This window comes from Pseudopodoces humilis, chromosome 7 (assembly GCF_049639895.1).
Source record: "Pseudopodoces humilis isolate 2021_Gansu_Grassland_sample_001 chromosome 7, ASM4963989v1, whole genome shotgun sequence".
In the NCBI taxonomy this organism is placed as follows: domain Eukaryota; kingdom Metazoa; phylum Chordata; class Aves; order Passeriformes; family Paridae; genus Pseudopodoces; species Pseudopodoces humilis.
The window spans coordinates 13,571,722-13,585,800 of NC_142206.1; positions in this window are offsets into that span (position 1 = coordinate 13,571,722).

Sequence of the window (14,079 nt, forward strand, 5' to 3'; positions counted from 1 at the left end):
AATCCAAGCATTTTGAAAAAACGCAAAAATACCTTACTGGACCATACTCTTTACCTGTTAATGAGCTGCTAATTAAGACCTAGCAAAATGCATGTTCATAAATTTTACTATTGGCTTTTTTTCCCAATGAAAACCATTGTCCAGAAGATTTCCAGTGATACAAACTAAATATTTTTGTTCTATCTGGATAATATATATATATATATATTTTTGTATAAGTATCTTAACATTTATAATCAGAAAGCAAAAAACAATTCACAGCTTTCTAACAGAAGTAAAATTAGTGCCTATTATAAGAAAAGCTAAGAGGGGCCAACACAACAACAACAAAAAAATTGTATTTCTTCATGGTCTTTCTGACACATCTCTTCCTATGCCAGACTGTGTAGAGTTCTCTTTTACTGGCTGTTTCTCTAATCCTAATCCTTGCCTCCTTGACAGAAGACGTGAATTTTGTGTCAGTCAAAGCAAAAGTGATCAGTAGCATAAGATGTATGCACAGAAAAGGTCAAAACATTCATGGAAACAGGGAAATCAAAGCCCACTCTAAGATCCAGCACCACCCTTCTAGACAACTTCAAAGCTCCCCTGCTTGCCTTGGTGTTGGTCTGTAGACCAACATCTCTGTTCCACTTCAAACACACACAGGTATCACCATCACTGTCACCATGCTGCTGCTGGGGCCACAAAGTGATAGTTTGAAATAAAGGCTATACTGTTTAGCAGAGATGCTAAACAAGATAAAAGATGTATTTTGCTGCACTCCACTGAGATGTACTAGCACTGTGAAAACCCTGAAAGAATTCTTCACCTGCTTAAATTCAGAACAATCTTCCAACAAAAGGTAAGATTTTATTTTAGCTGTAACCTATCCTTTTTCTTCTATTATATTTCTGCAAGCATGCTCACCCACAATTTTACTTTAACTATCATCAAATTACATGTTTTGTTGTTCTGTCCAGCAGAGATTTTGTCATTCTTATTGTTGCCTGAAGACACCAGCCAGAACAATAAACAGCTCCAAATAAGTTCCCCTTACACAGCCTTGGACATGCTAAAAACTTACCTGCTAAAGTCTGATCACACATGAATTGTGTTCAAACTTTATCAGTCCTTAAAACAGAAAGTTTTCATTTATTCTGACAGAAACATGAGTAAATATAGATTTAAAACTCTATTAAAAAAAAAAAAGATGTATTACTTAAACACAGGCCTAAATGTTGTATTTCACAGTGGCAGTCAAGGAGAACGCTCTGAATGCTTATTTAAAACAGAAAGTATGTATGAAAAATATACATGAAATATAATGCATAGACTTGTCAAACAGAAGGAATATTATAACAGCAGATCCAGGGCTGTTCCTTTTTTACTTTCACTAGTCCACAGTTATCCTGATTTGCATTAACAAGACTGCTGCCACTGGTAAGTCTCTTTGCATTTGACATGAAAATTAACAGAAGACTAATTTTAGGAATATTATAAACATCCTTCTAGAAGTATATCACAGTTTTTTTTCAACATGCAAAACCTTTTGCTCCTGAATACCAAGGAGAAAGCAGGCATCTATTATCTAAGGTCCTCTTTAAAAGTACAGCTCCCCTGCATTTCTCAGTTTTAGGACAGCTGGCCATCAAAAGGGAACAGAAGGCTGAAATTGTTAAAATCATTGACAAGACACAGTGCAGACTCCCAAAGGTTTTCTGGAATGGGTGTCTCCTAAGTCAAATATTAGAGCATTCTACTGAGTTTATAATATGTGTGATTTAGTCCAATGATTTGTTCATTACAGTAATTTTCCTTCTTTTCTGTTTTCAAGTTCCTTTTTTCTTTTTGGTATACATTTGTGTCTATCCCTTTCTTTTAACACAGAATATATGTTAAGAGCTGTCCAAGAAACATTTTATGATAAAAGATTATCCAATAAACACTGTTTTAAATGCTCCAGAATAAGTTGTGCAGCTCACAAAGCATCCAAATAAATGGTTATTGCATTGAAGCATTCAGCACCTTTAACACTGTCCACAGCAAACCAAAGTTGTTTGAACAATTGAAAATGCAGAGAGCAGCCTGTATTGGTCCTTTTCAAACACAACAGCCTAAGCAGTATGTCTTCACTGTGGTTTCCAGACTCACTAAGCAGAGATTCCTGGAAGACATCACTTTTTTGGAAGAGCAGCATTGCCCATTATGAAATGTTTTTCAAATCCCAACACTTAGCAGAGCCCTATTGTACCTTTAAAGGTAACTACACGCACCTTTAGAAAATATTAAAACACATCATGTAATAGCCCACTGAGTGCTGCCAATAAACCACTGCTGTGTCTACACATGCTATACCTACAAAGAAACAGATACAAACCAAGGACTTGATTTACCCCACAAGCAAAAACCATCTGCAAAAACCATCATAACTGCAAGGAAGACTCTCACCTCTAAAGTGCCTATGCCTTAGCCACTTGACCAACACAGACACCCACACATACTCCTTAGTAATTATTTCCTAAGAAATAAACATAACATAATTGCAAAACTAGCATAGACAGACTGAAATAATTCTTCAGCTGCTTGTACTTGCAGATATAAACAGTACACAGCTCATAATCCACCTGCAGTTTTCAGAAGGTTTTGATGTCAATGCTATTCAAACACATCCTCTAAAATGTTGAGTCTATAATCCCTCAATATGTGTTAGATAAAGGATTTCTTATTGATTTGAGGTCAGGATTTCAGCATAATGAAACTCATGCAAACTTAAGGCTTTTTATGTTGTTTCTTTTCCTTTGTCTGGCTACTCCCTTTCCACTTTTAAACACCCAATCTGTGATCCACAAGATTTAGGAAAAAATCCAAAACTGTTTTCCTTGTAATTCAGTACATCCAGATAAAACCATGCTAGAAGGTTATTACTGATGCCTTGTTTGCTTATGCTATACTCACAATCTATTATATATAATCCCTGGATATTCTGAAGAATTATTGCTAGAATTAAAGAACGTTTGTTTGAACTTAAAAGTTTTGGTGAGTTAAAGGCATCTGCTAATAGAGGAGAAGCTTGTAAAAAACCTGCAGAAAATTGTATTCCTTACTGCTACTACTTTTGCAAACTAGCAACAAAAAGAGCATCCAACCTCAACAAATTTGTTCAGGTGCCTAAGGTTAATATTCACAGTGTTTTCCTGGGACATATCTTGCCCTCCTTAACACATCCAGTTTTACATCATTAACTCATTAAGTTTATTTAAAAACCCATCTCCCTATTTGTGTGATAGGCTGCAGCTAACAGCCTGTTTTGTAAACTGAGTAAGTTTATTCTTGGTCTGTGTTCATGCAATTCTGAAGATTTGTCTGCATACAAAAGTTATGCCTAATTACACTGATTTAATTTAATCAGCTCAAGCCCTGTACTGTGATGAGATCATAAGGCTGCCTTCTACATGTGAAGTTCCTCATTGGTGAAGATGGACATGACCCATTTACACTACTAAAGTTGCATCCATGCGCTGGCTACACCTGCACAATTACTTAAATAAAACATAACGTGCACAGCCAAAGCATTTACAGTGCTTTAGAATCTGTGTTTCAAACCTGAGACACATCTGAGAGTACACAGCCCTTTGAAATTTTGGTAAGAGATTTTACCAAGAATTAAAATACTCTTTTTTTTTTTTTTTTTTAATGCATATTATTTGAGAGCTGATGCAAAGTTTCACAAGCCATAGTTTCTGGTCTGAGTTCTGACAGAATCAACTTCCTAAGCTTCTGTGGCATCCCAGTGGTTGAGAAGGTGTGTTCACTGTGAACAATCCCCAACTTTGAAAGCTTTTATATAGCATTCAGGATGCATTTCTCTTTGTTGCTTAGAAAACTGAAAAACTGAAGTTGCAAAGTCACCTGAGCCAACATAACCTAGTAAATATTTGAAATTTTAAAAAGTGCTGAAAATGTTTCAGAATTTTTTTCAACTTAGGATGAGATTCTTTTCAGTAGATTGCAAAATGAAATGGCTCTTTGTTACATGGTAACTATAAAACAATGTGAAACATTAATAATCTTAAATTTTATTTACGGAAATACGTATGAATCTTAATCATTGATAACATTGCTCTTTTTATAACTGAGCAGGAATCTCTATTCTAGGGCACTAGGAACTGAGAAAAAATAACATTTAAGTATTAAGTATAAAGTATAAAGCCCTAGAATATGTAGCTTTAATAATGGAATTTCAATGAATACGTTTTAATAAGCAGATTGTTCTGTAAGTAGTGGAAATAGTGTGGCTACTATGTGACTTGTGCTGCAAAGAAATCCTCTATTTCAATAGTATAAAAACATTATTAACTCCATGGATATGATGACAGAAACATTTTAAATGCTATCAGACTGTAAAAGCAGTATGTTACAGACTCTTGGATTACTGGGGACAAGGTTATGGAACACCCTATACAAGTTTTCCTTGCTCAATAAATAGCATCATTTGCATGTGGAAATTTTTAGGTATAATATTGTTTCCTCACAAAATTTCTATAGATTCATAGAGACAAAAACACAACAAAAAGTAAGACTTTTATATACATACACATATACATATATATGCAAATCACAGACTGCATGAAAAAGACTGTGTGCTGTTACTCATGTATTATATAAAGATTATAGATGCATATTCCCTTATGAATTGAATATCTTATGAAATTCAGTGTAAGATATTGAAAATACAGATGGAGTGTTTAGGCTTCTCACTCAAACTACTGTTATCGACCATAAAGGAAAAACAGCCTGAAATGGCCAAACCTGTCTACAACAGACACAGCTTTTTCAGCTGGATAGATGAAAGATACACACAGCCAGAAAACTTTCATGTTATAAATCACTCCAGAAATAATTATGGATTTATAGCTCCCTCTCAGTAGTGCAGAGAAGTACTACTCTGATCCAAACCCCTGGGATCAGGCAGGTGGCATGACACACCCTCACTCCGGACTGTTTGGATCCATACAAGCATCAGCACTGAAAGTTATTAGCAAGGAATAAAGCATTTGGAACTGTAGCACATTTACAATTGTTCATATTTGAAATGTTGGTTTAAATATTTGGTGACTGTCTGAAGTTTTATTGAGGAACATTTGTTGGTTATTAAATCACACCCCCACCCTGTTGCTCTATAGAACAACACTGAACTCTCTTGAAGGCTTGGGTGGCCCAAAAGTCCATGGCTGCTCTTGGGCTTCCCTTCATATATCTATTTACCTTACTCCTACCATTTCATATGGAATTATTTGTTGGTTTCAGTGCTGTCCTTCCTCTGAGGCTGCACTTTCATCTCACTGAATTTTTATCTTTTGGATTCATTTTGCCTCTTCAAGGGCTGCAGAAATTGAGGAAATTATTCCAAATGTAACTTCCTGTGCTTCCATCTCTTTGTGATTAGCAGGCACATTCTCAAAAGCACAATGATAGATTCCTCTGTATATTGATTTCTCTGCAGATCTCACAAACAAGCAACAAAAAATTTCTCAGCTAATATGGAATTTCAGCTTAGATGGTCACAAATTAACCAGAGAAGGGTGTATGTTAGTTTAAACAAATTACTCACATTTTCCATTTTTGCTCTACAGCACAAGAAATTAGATAGTTAATTTTAAATGCAAAACTTTGTACAGCGTGCAAATCATGTCTGTATGTCAAAGTAAAATAACAAACCTAATGGGGAATGTTAAAAAAGCAAGACCCATTAGTTTAAAGATACATGGAAGCAGCCAAAGATGACAAACATGCATAAAATTCAAAACATGATGGAAAAAGGAACAGGCACTGAACCACATAAATCAGTGTTTTGAATTCTATTTCTCTGTGGGTATAATTGTACCTTAGTTTCTTATAATGATTTATTGAGGTAAATAGTCTGTATGGTTTAACAGCTACAGCTTCAAAGTGTCAGGCACAGACTCTCCTTTATTCATGAGGCAGCTGAGTATTGGGATGTGAATCAGCTTCTGTATTCTGGGACTTGGCAAAGTTTGTTTTTGAGGTCCTTATAAAGGATTCATGTTGATGCAGCTATTCAAATGTGAAAAACACTGTGCTGTAATGGATGAAATAGAAAAGCTTTACAGTAATTCTGAAGGAAAAAAGTAAAAATACTGAAATAAACCATTCAGAATTACCTTCAGGAAAAGAAAGGAACATCCCAGAGTTAATTTTAATACATTATATTGTTAAGGGAACACAGAAAAAAGCTAATTTCTTCATGAAGCACAAAAGTGTGATGGGATTCCAGAATTTACTTTTAAGTTAAAACAAAATAAAATGCAAGAAAGAAATGGTAGAAGTTTAAGCTGTGACATTCACATTTTGGGTTGATTGCCAAACCACACGTTCTATTGCTCTCAGACCAGGATAAACCAACCATTAACTAATCAAAAGAATAATTATCCATGAAAGCTATGATGGCATTTTAACAGTTCTTAATCTATTAATAAGAAAGAATAATTTGCAAAATATATTCCCTCTTCTGTTTACATTCACAGGGCCATTCTTAGCAGAAATTATATGTAGGCTCCCATGGTGTAGAAACCCTATGAAAGCCATGAAAATTCACTAAGCTTCCTTAGTCCCGTGCCAAGATATTCAGCAGGAACTTTGGTCGTTGCCAAGAAACACGTGTGCCTCAGATACAGAAGCTCTCCGTGTACCGGTATTTCAACATTCCTGGAGAGAAATGTGACCCCTTGATGCACACACTGGTTTGCTGGCATGCTCACATTCCTCCCCATCTGTCAGAGTGGCATACTGCCTTCTCACAAGGTGGGATGCCAGTTCTGGAGCACAGGTGCCAACCAAATATAGGTTTGGACTAATACTCTGCAAAATGTGGCAAATGACATTTCACCTGCAAGAGGACCATCCTACCTGCAGCCCATGCCAAATTAGGATTGCATGCTTCATTAGCAAAGGGGGTCATCAGCTGAAAATCACAGGCAGAACCAGAAATACCTGCTTTCTGGATAACATCTCCTAGCTGAGAGCCTACAGCACTGAGGTTCAATTTACAATACACCAAATTTTCCTAACATTGCAGCCATACAGCCCTTTGGAGCTAGATGCAGCAGACCATGGACAGAGATCTGTTGAATTCATCCTCCCAGACTAATTTCTGACAAATTTCAAGATTCTCAAAAAAGGCAAATTAATTAACCGTGGGGGGAAAGCATAAATAAAGATTTGTATTTTCTCTAAGGGTGTTTCTAGTACCACAAAGAAAACCATCTTCATTATGACTGTCAAAAAAACCCAAACTAAAACTAAAATTATTTTCAACCAAATTGTTCATATAATTCTAAAATTCTTAAAGTCTATAAAATATTTTTATAGATATTGACATACAATACAATATAAAAATACATATACATACAATATAAAAAGTCTTTCATTTCTAGTTGAGAATTTATGTACATGTGAAAGTCATGAACAGCCATTAGACAAAAATCATTCAACATCCAATGATAACACTGGAAAATATTAAACGGTATTTCAATATCCTCAGAATGAAGTATAGTTTGAACCCCTTCATTAATAAAAATACTCCCCACTATATTAATCTAATAAGAAATGTTAAATATTCAGTTGATCAATAAACAGAATAGCCACAAAGTAGTGTTGGTTTTGCCTCCAAATTAGCACAGCCTTCTTCATTTATAAATGTACAAAAGAAAAATTAAGTATTGCTAGTCTGAAAAATTTACCAGCTTTCAGGAAACAATTTGCTATCCTTTCTCTGGTAATTTACTATGATTTCTGTAATTTATTTATGCCAGGATGTACCTGATATATCATCAGCTTTAGGTGGTTTTCTTAAACTGGCTATCCAAAAATGAGTCATATGTTATGCAGTTATGCATAATTCTGAATTATTTAGACTATTCAGAAGGAACACCACTGCTACTCCCAAATGACAAACTCAGAGCTATTAATTTTTACAAGCAAAAAATTATAACTCAATACATTGAATTCTATAATTACAATTCAATACACTAAGATGCAAAGTCCTGCCTCTGAGATGGAATAACCCCATGCAACAGTACAGGCTGGGGGCCAACTGGCTAGAAAGTCTGTTTTCAGGGAAAAAACTGGAGGTCCCTGTGGACAAACTGATCATGAGCCAGCAGTGTGCCCTGGCAGCAAAGGCAGCCAACAGCATCCCAGGCTGTTTTAAGAGAAGCACTGCCAGCAGATCGAGCGACCTGGTAATTTCGCTCTTCCTGGCATTTGAGGGACTGCATCAGGAGCAGTGGTTCAGCTCTAGTCTTCCCAGGACAAGACAGATACTGAAACAGTGAAACAACTGGGAGGCTGCAGTGTGATATACAAGATAGACAAGAAGCTGAGAGAGCTGGGCTTGCACAGACTGGGGAACAGCAGCAGAAGGTGAGAGCTTATTGCTGCCTGCATCAGCCTAATAAGAGGGTTTAGGGAAGATGGAACAAGGCTCCTTGCAGAGGTGCACAGGGACATGACAAGAGACAATGGACACAAACTGAACTATTCCGATTCAATATAAGGGGAAAAAAATTACCTTGAGCATTGTCAAACGGTGGGCTAGGTTGCCAAGAAACACTGTGGCATCAGCATCCTTGGACACAGTCCAGCTTGACTGGAGATGCCCCTGTGTAACCTGCTCTAATTGGACCTGCACTGAGCAAGAGGTAAGTCCCCGGGTGGTGCTTTCCCATCTACATATTGCTATGAAATATGTGCTAGGGTTTTGTATGATACACACCTCAGTTTTAACAACCTACAGGAACATTTCAGTGTGTCACACTCCAAGCAATCACTAAACTATTCAGGGACAGCAGCCAGCCGTACATTTTTTTTTCTTGTCTTTTCTTTCAAACAAAGTATTTCATACAGAACTTATTTCTAGTAAATTAACAGCATTAGACAAGGCATATACTACACCTTCCCACTCTGGATTCCAAATGGCTTAGAAATGATGCATTACTTAACATAGAAACAGGCTCCTGTTATGCCCCCACCAAAACAAGGAAGGTGGCATAAAGTCAGTAGAACAGCATATTTTTCTTCCTGGCACACTGTGCCTGTATGTCACAACCACTATCCTAATGTAAAGCAGATTGTCCTGCCCACAATTCCATGACAGTCTTGGGCCTGTCACAAATACCACCATATTAAGTGGACATGCTCTTTCATGCCTAGGTTAATTTATTTAAAATGTATTATTTCAGATTAATAAAAATATCCTGATGCTTGGTCTGCAAATTTCCATGCTCAAAGTCAAAATCTACATAAATTGCTGCAGTGTTGTACCTGCAACTTACTGTCTTTTATTATTAGGGTATGAATATCAAAAAGGTAAAGTCTACTTTAGTACAGGCAGAGTTTACAGTAGGTTCTTGACGATGCTTCCATATAGTTGATAGTTTATTAATAGAGTGGTGATCTTGAAAAGGTCACTACATTAATTTTAAAGGCTTGATGTAAGAAATAAGATGTTGGTGTTAAACAGGTAAAAGAAAGTAATGAATTTCCCTTTTATTTTTGTGCTTCTTGCAGTCACTCAAAGTCAGTAGGCTGTGACTGAAACACAATTAATAACCCATGAGCCCAGTACAAGGATTAAGCAAATATGTACCTGTATGTCCTCTGCAGAGATCTTCCAGTAGCCAAGAAGAGCAAAAATCAGCATTCCTAAGGAGACACTGCCTGTGTTTAAAGGAACACAAGTCACAGAACACATCCAAACTGGCTAAATAAGAGGGGTAATGAGTACACATTTTAAACAGATACTCTCAGGGCACAAATTAATGAAACTGTTATCGCAGGGAAAAAAATCTTCTGATGCAGTGGCAGCAGACAGTATTGTGATATAGCTCTATCAGGGAGGTGCTGATATTGACAGGAAAAAAAGTCTTCTGCAGCCTTCAAAGGTTATTTGGACACTGGGTACATATGAAAAGTCTGTGTGCTCTACTGATGATAAAAGTTGAGGAGAAACATTTCTTTTCAAAAAGGACCCTGACTTGGGAGCTGTGCAGATATATCAGAGCTTTAGCACACCTGTTTTTTCACACCTTTGAAATATTTCTCTAAGGATCAAGCAAAACCAGAAGGAGAAAGATACCTGGTGCTATTTCTTTTTCCCTTCCACTGACCATTTCCACAAATGTTACTGAAGTCCCTAGGGAGAAGAAACTACTATAATCATACAGGGTTAGGAAGGAGAACACACAGAGTCACAGTTTTTCCCATACCACTTGCATTTCCTTCTAATTTCTCTTTGTTAATCCAATAAAAGATTCAAAGGTGTTAGGAAAAGAAACAGTTATATGAAGAAACAAATTCTGTTTACAGACGATTTTCAACAGACTTCAAAGACTTTGGCTTACACAGCACTGTGAGACTCAGAAAAGGACAGTTAATCTTGCTCAACCTTTTCCAGCAGAGTGTTGCTCACTAGAGTATGTTAAGCAGTGGTTTGTCTACACTACCTTCAAATTACTCGTAAGTTAAATTCACCAAGACAAACAGATAAAAATGTTAAGATTCTCTTTTCCCTAAAGTATTCTGATTTACTACAGATGGATGAAACAGTATACCAAAGGAAACAGAAGATACACCCAAGGAAGGATCTACAGTTTTCACTCTAAACAAGCACAATTAATTTTGATAATACTGAAGACTTTCTTCTTATTCAGACTCACAGTAGAATAATTGAACTTGGCAGATAGTTTCTGTGAAATGTCTTGTCTTTATTGGGGCTTTTATGTGCTAGCAAGCACAAAAGAGAAAAAAAAAAAGGAAATAAGTGAGATATATAAAGCTGTATTTTCATTGCAATAAAAATTATTCTTACTCAGTATTTAGGTATTTACTCAGTATTTACAGTATTCTAGCACTGTACCCTGTACAGTGATAAGTGAAGAGGCCTAGTCAGTTTAATACAATGTGAAATCTTAAGAAGGTAAACCACTGTATTTCCTTATTTTGGCACAGCTGGTTCACATCAACTCCAGGTAGATATAACTATAGATATAAAAACTACCTGGGAACTTTCTGCGCTAGGACTGTACCAAAACAAAGCTTCTTAACATACCTTTTATGACTTTAAAAAATGGGAATTCTAAAAGATCTTTGTGGAAGCCTATATGCAGGGTAACTAGAAGCCTGCAGAGACCTAGGTTCAAGGACATAATCTCTCCATTCTTTGTTTTCTGCCTTTGTTAAACTGGGGCAGCATTTCATGTTTTCTGTGGTATTGAATAATGTCCTTTTCTGCTAGTCCAGAAATAAAATAAGTGAAGATGATCTTTGTATTGATGTGCTGTCTGTCTTGTTTATGATAGAAACGATTTTGGTTTTAGATGGGAAGTGTTCTAAAAAAGCTTTTATAACAGGTTCAATATAACAATATAAAAGCCATTTCAGGATGAGTACCTCTCTATCCTTTATTTTGTTAGTCCTTGAAATGGCTTTTTAAATGTTAACAGCTATGAGTGCCTTTGCTCAACTGATGCTCCCTTCTCAGCAATCCTTCTGTTGACATCTCTTAGTTTGCTCTTAGCTTGTCTCTCCTTCTTCCCAACCCCTTAAAAGAAAACAAGAGGTTGGAATTGAACTTTTGGCAGACATAGGGCCACTAAAATAAGTCTGCTGGGCAAGTCAGATTTGGGTAAAAGAGTTTCTTTCTTCACTTTCAGTAATACACAGAATATTTTCCATTCTTCCCTGTGGCACCCTCCATATATTGCAGTGACAACTACTAAGCAAAGCTGGTCAGAAAGCAGCAAGCATTTTCAACTTAAATAAGTTGAAAGAGATGAAAAGGTAGGGTAATGTCATGTTTCTATTTGATATGAAATAAAGCTTTTTGTCCAAAAAAAATTAATTTAAACTGTACATTTAAAGTAGGTATATGTGTACATGTTCAGTTTTTTTCAAGCTAAAAGAAAAGGCATTAGCTTCCTCGTTAAGCTTTCTTACAGACAGGTACTGGCAGCATTCCCTGCCTCATGGTGATAGCTACTTTGAGTATCAGAAGTTCATTAGTAACAATTAAACATTCTACAGCACTTGAGAAGAGGTTGATCTTGTTTTATAAGCCAATGTCAGTGAGCATATTATAAATTACAGTAGTCCAATTACTCTATAGCTAATATTTAGCACTTATACTTTGCTTTGAACACACACTCTGCAACTGACAATTAGTTCTTAATGCTGGCATGCAGATATATTATCCTAATTTCAAAGATAAAGCAGAAAAGCAAGTATAGATGTACAAACGAGCTCGAGGCGAGACACTTCTCCAGGGTGAAGTTGTTCAGGTATAAGCAGTTTATTATTTGGGTAAAGGGAGGAAGAGACCCGTTTCCACCGTCAGCCACAGCGTACACGTGGTCAGGGAGGGAGAGAGAGTGGAGAGGGGAGTCGGGGAGCATGGGAGAAGAAGGTAATTAAGGGGGTAGGGAAAGAGGGGCTGGAGGGGGTAAGAGCAGGGAATAAGAGAAGTAAGTAAGAGCTGGTGAAAGTAAGAGAGAGGAGAGAGAGAGAGTAGGAGTAGGGAATAAGAGTTAAGAGAGGTGCAGAAGTTAAGAGTTAAAAGAGGTGCGGGTAAGAGAGGGCAAAAGTAAGAGCAAGTAAGGGCGGATAAGAGACTGAAGTTCTTGTTACAATACATTTTATCTTTTTCTACAGTGAATATTCTAATTCCCAGTAACCAACCACTACATGACACACATTCTAAGGAATTTTCATACAGCCTATAAGAACTACTACACTACCAAACAGTGTTACATTTTAAACTCTAAAAGCCACCTTTCAAATTCTTCTCTTGCTGCTTGACCTTTGGGTTCTCTATCAGCAGAAGGGTATTGTTCAATCAACAGGGATTCTCCTTCAGCTGGCTAGGCTATTGTTCTTTGGTTATATAGTAACTAGCACTCAGTATCCTATGGCTCAAAGCTAGCTTTCATTTCTATTTCGATTCTAGGTTTCATATTTTCAGAATCTTTTTGCTAAATTATATTCATAAGGTTTCCCTGTTTCATCCTCCCCAACAAGTGAGATAATTTGCCAAAAGCCACTTAGTCTTGAGTGGAGTCAGGACTAACCAGGGGAAGATTCAACCCTGTATCCATGGCTTCCAAGCCAGGGCTGACCACTATCTTGGTCACCATGCGACAGTTTTATTATTGCAGCTTAGTCAACCACTGCATGGCAAAGACATCCTTATCACATTATACTATGAGAAATTATTTTGGCTGTCAGATCTGGTTCTACTTTAACCTACCCTACCTTTAAAAAAAAAAGGCTAAAGACCATTTAAATAAAAAATAATTGTGAAGAATTTATACCAGGATCTTCACTCATAAAACTGCTTTCACAAGATCTAGTTAGGCCTCAACTTTCCCACCTCCATCCCTTTCCATGAAAGGAAGTGAAATCTCATTATTTCAGTGAGTATCATTTCAGCAAGTTTTGTTTCATTTCACTGCACTTCACCTCATGCCATTCCATCTAATTGTTTTCACTTAAATTCAGAATTTCCTTTTTTTGCCTTGACAAGGTTTTGTCTGCCTAAAAGTTTTTATAATGCAGACTGCTGAGCTTCAAAACTTGGAAGCTCCTCATTCAAGTGATTCTTCTGACAAGTTCTGTAACAGAGCTGGTGTTAACCAGGTGTAACCCTGCACCTGCAGAGATGGTTCCTATCCACAGACTGCAGCTAACCACAGCAGCAGCAATATATTGAAAAGTCTAACGGGACAACTATACATGACAGCAAATAATTCTGATATCTTACTTGTCATTTCAGCTCTTCTCACTCTTACCTCAATGCCTTTGTTAATGTCCAACAAGAAACTTCATTGTTCCTGCCTCTTGTTCCTCCCTCTACACAGGCAACCATTTGCTAGAGATTCTGTTTCTGCATCATAGCCAGTTTGTGCTTCATGATAAAACCTCACCTCCTGTGAATTGAATGTTAACTTCAGTGTCTTCAGAGAGAGTATGTCAAAACAGTGGAAAACTCTCACAAATATTGCCTAGAACCCTTTCCTATTGTTT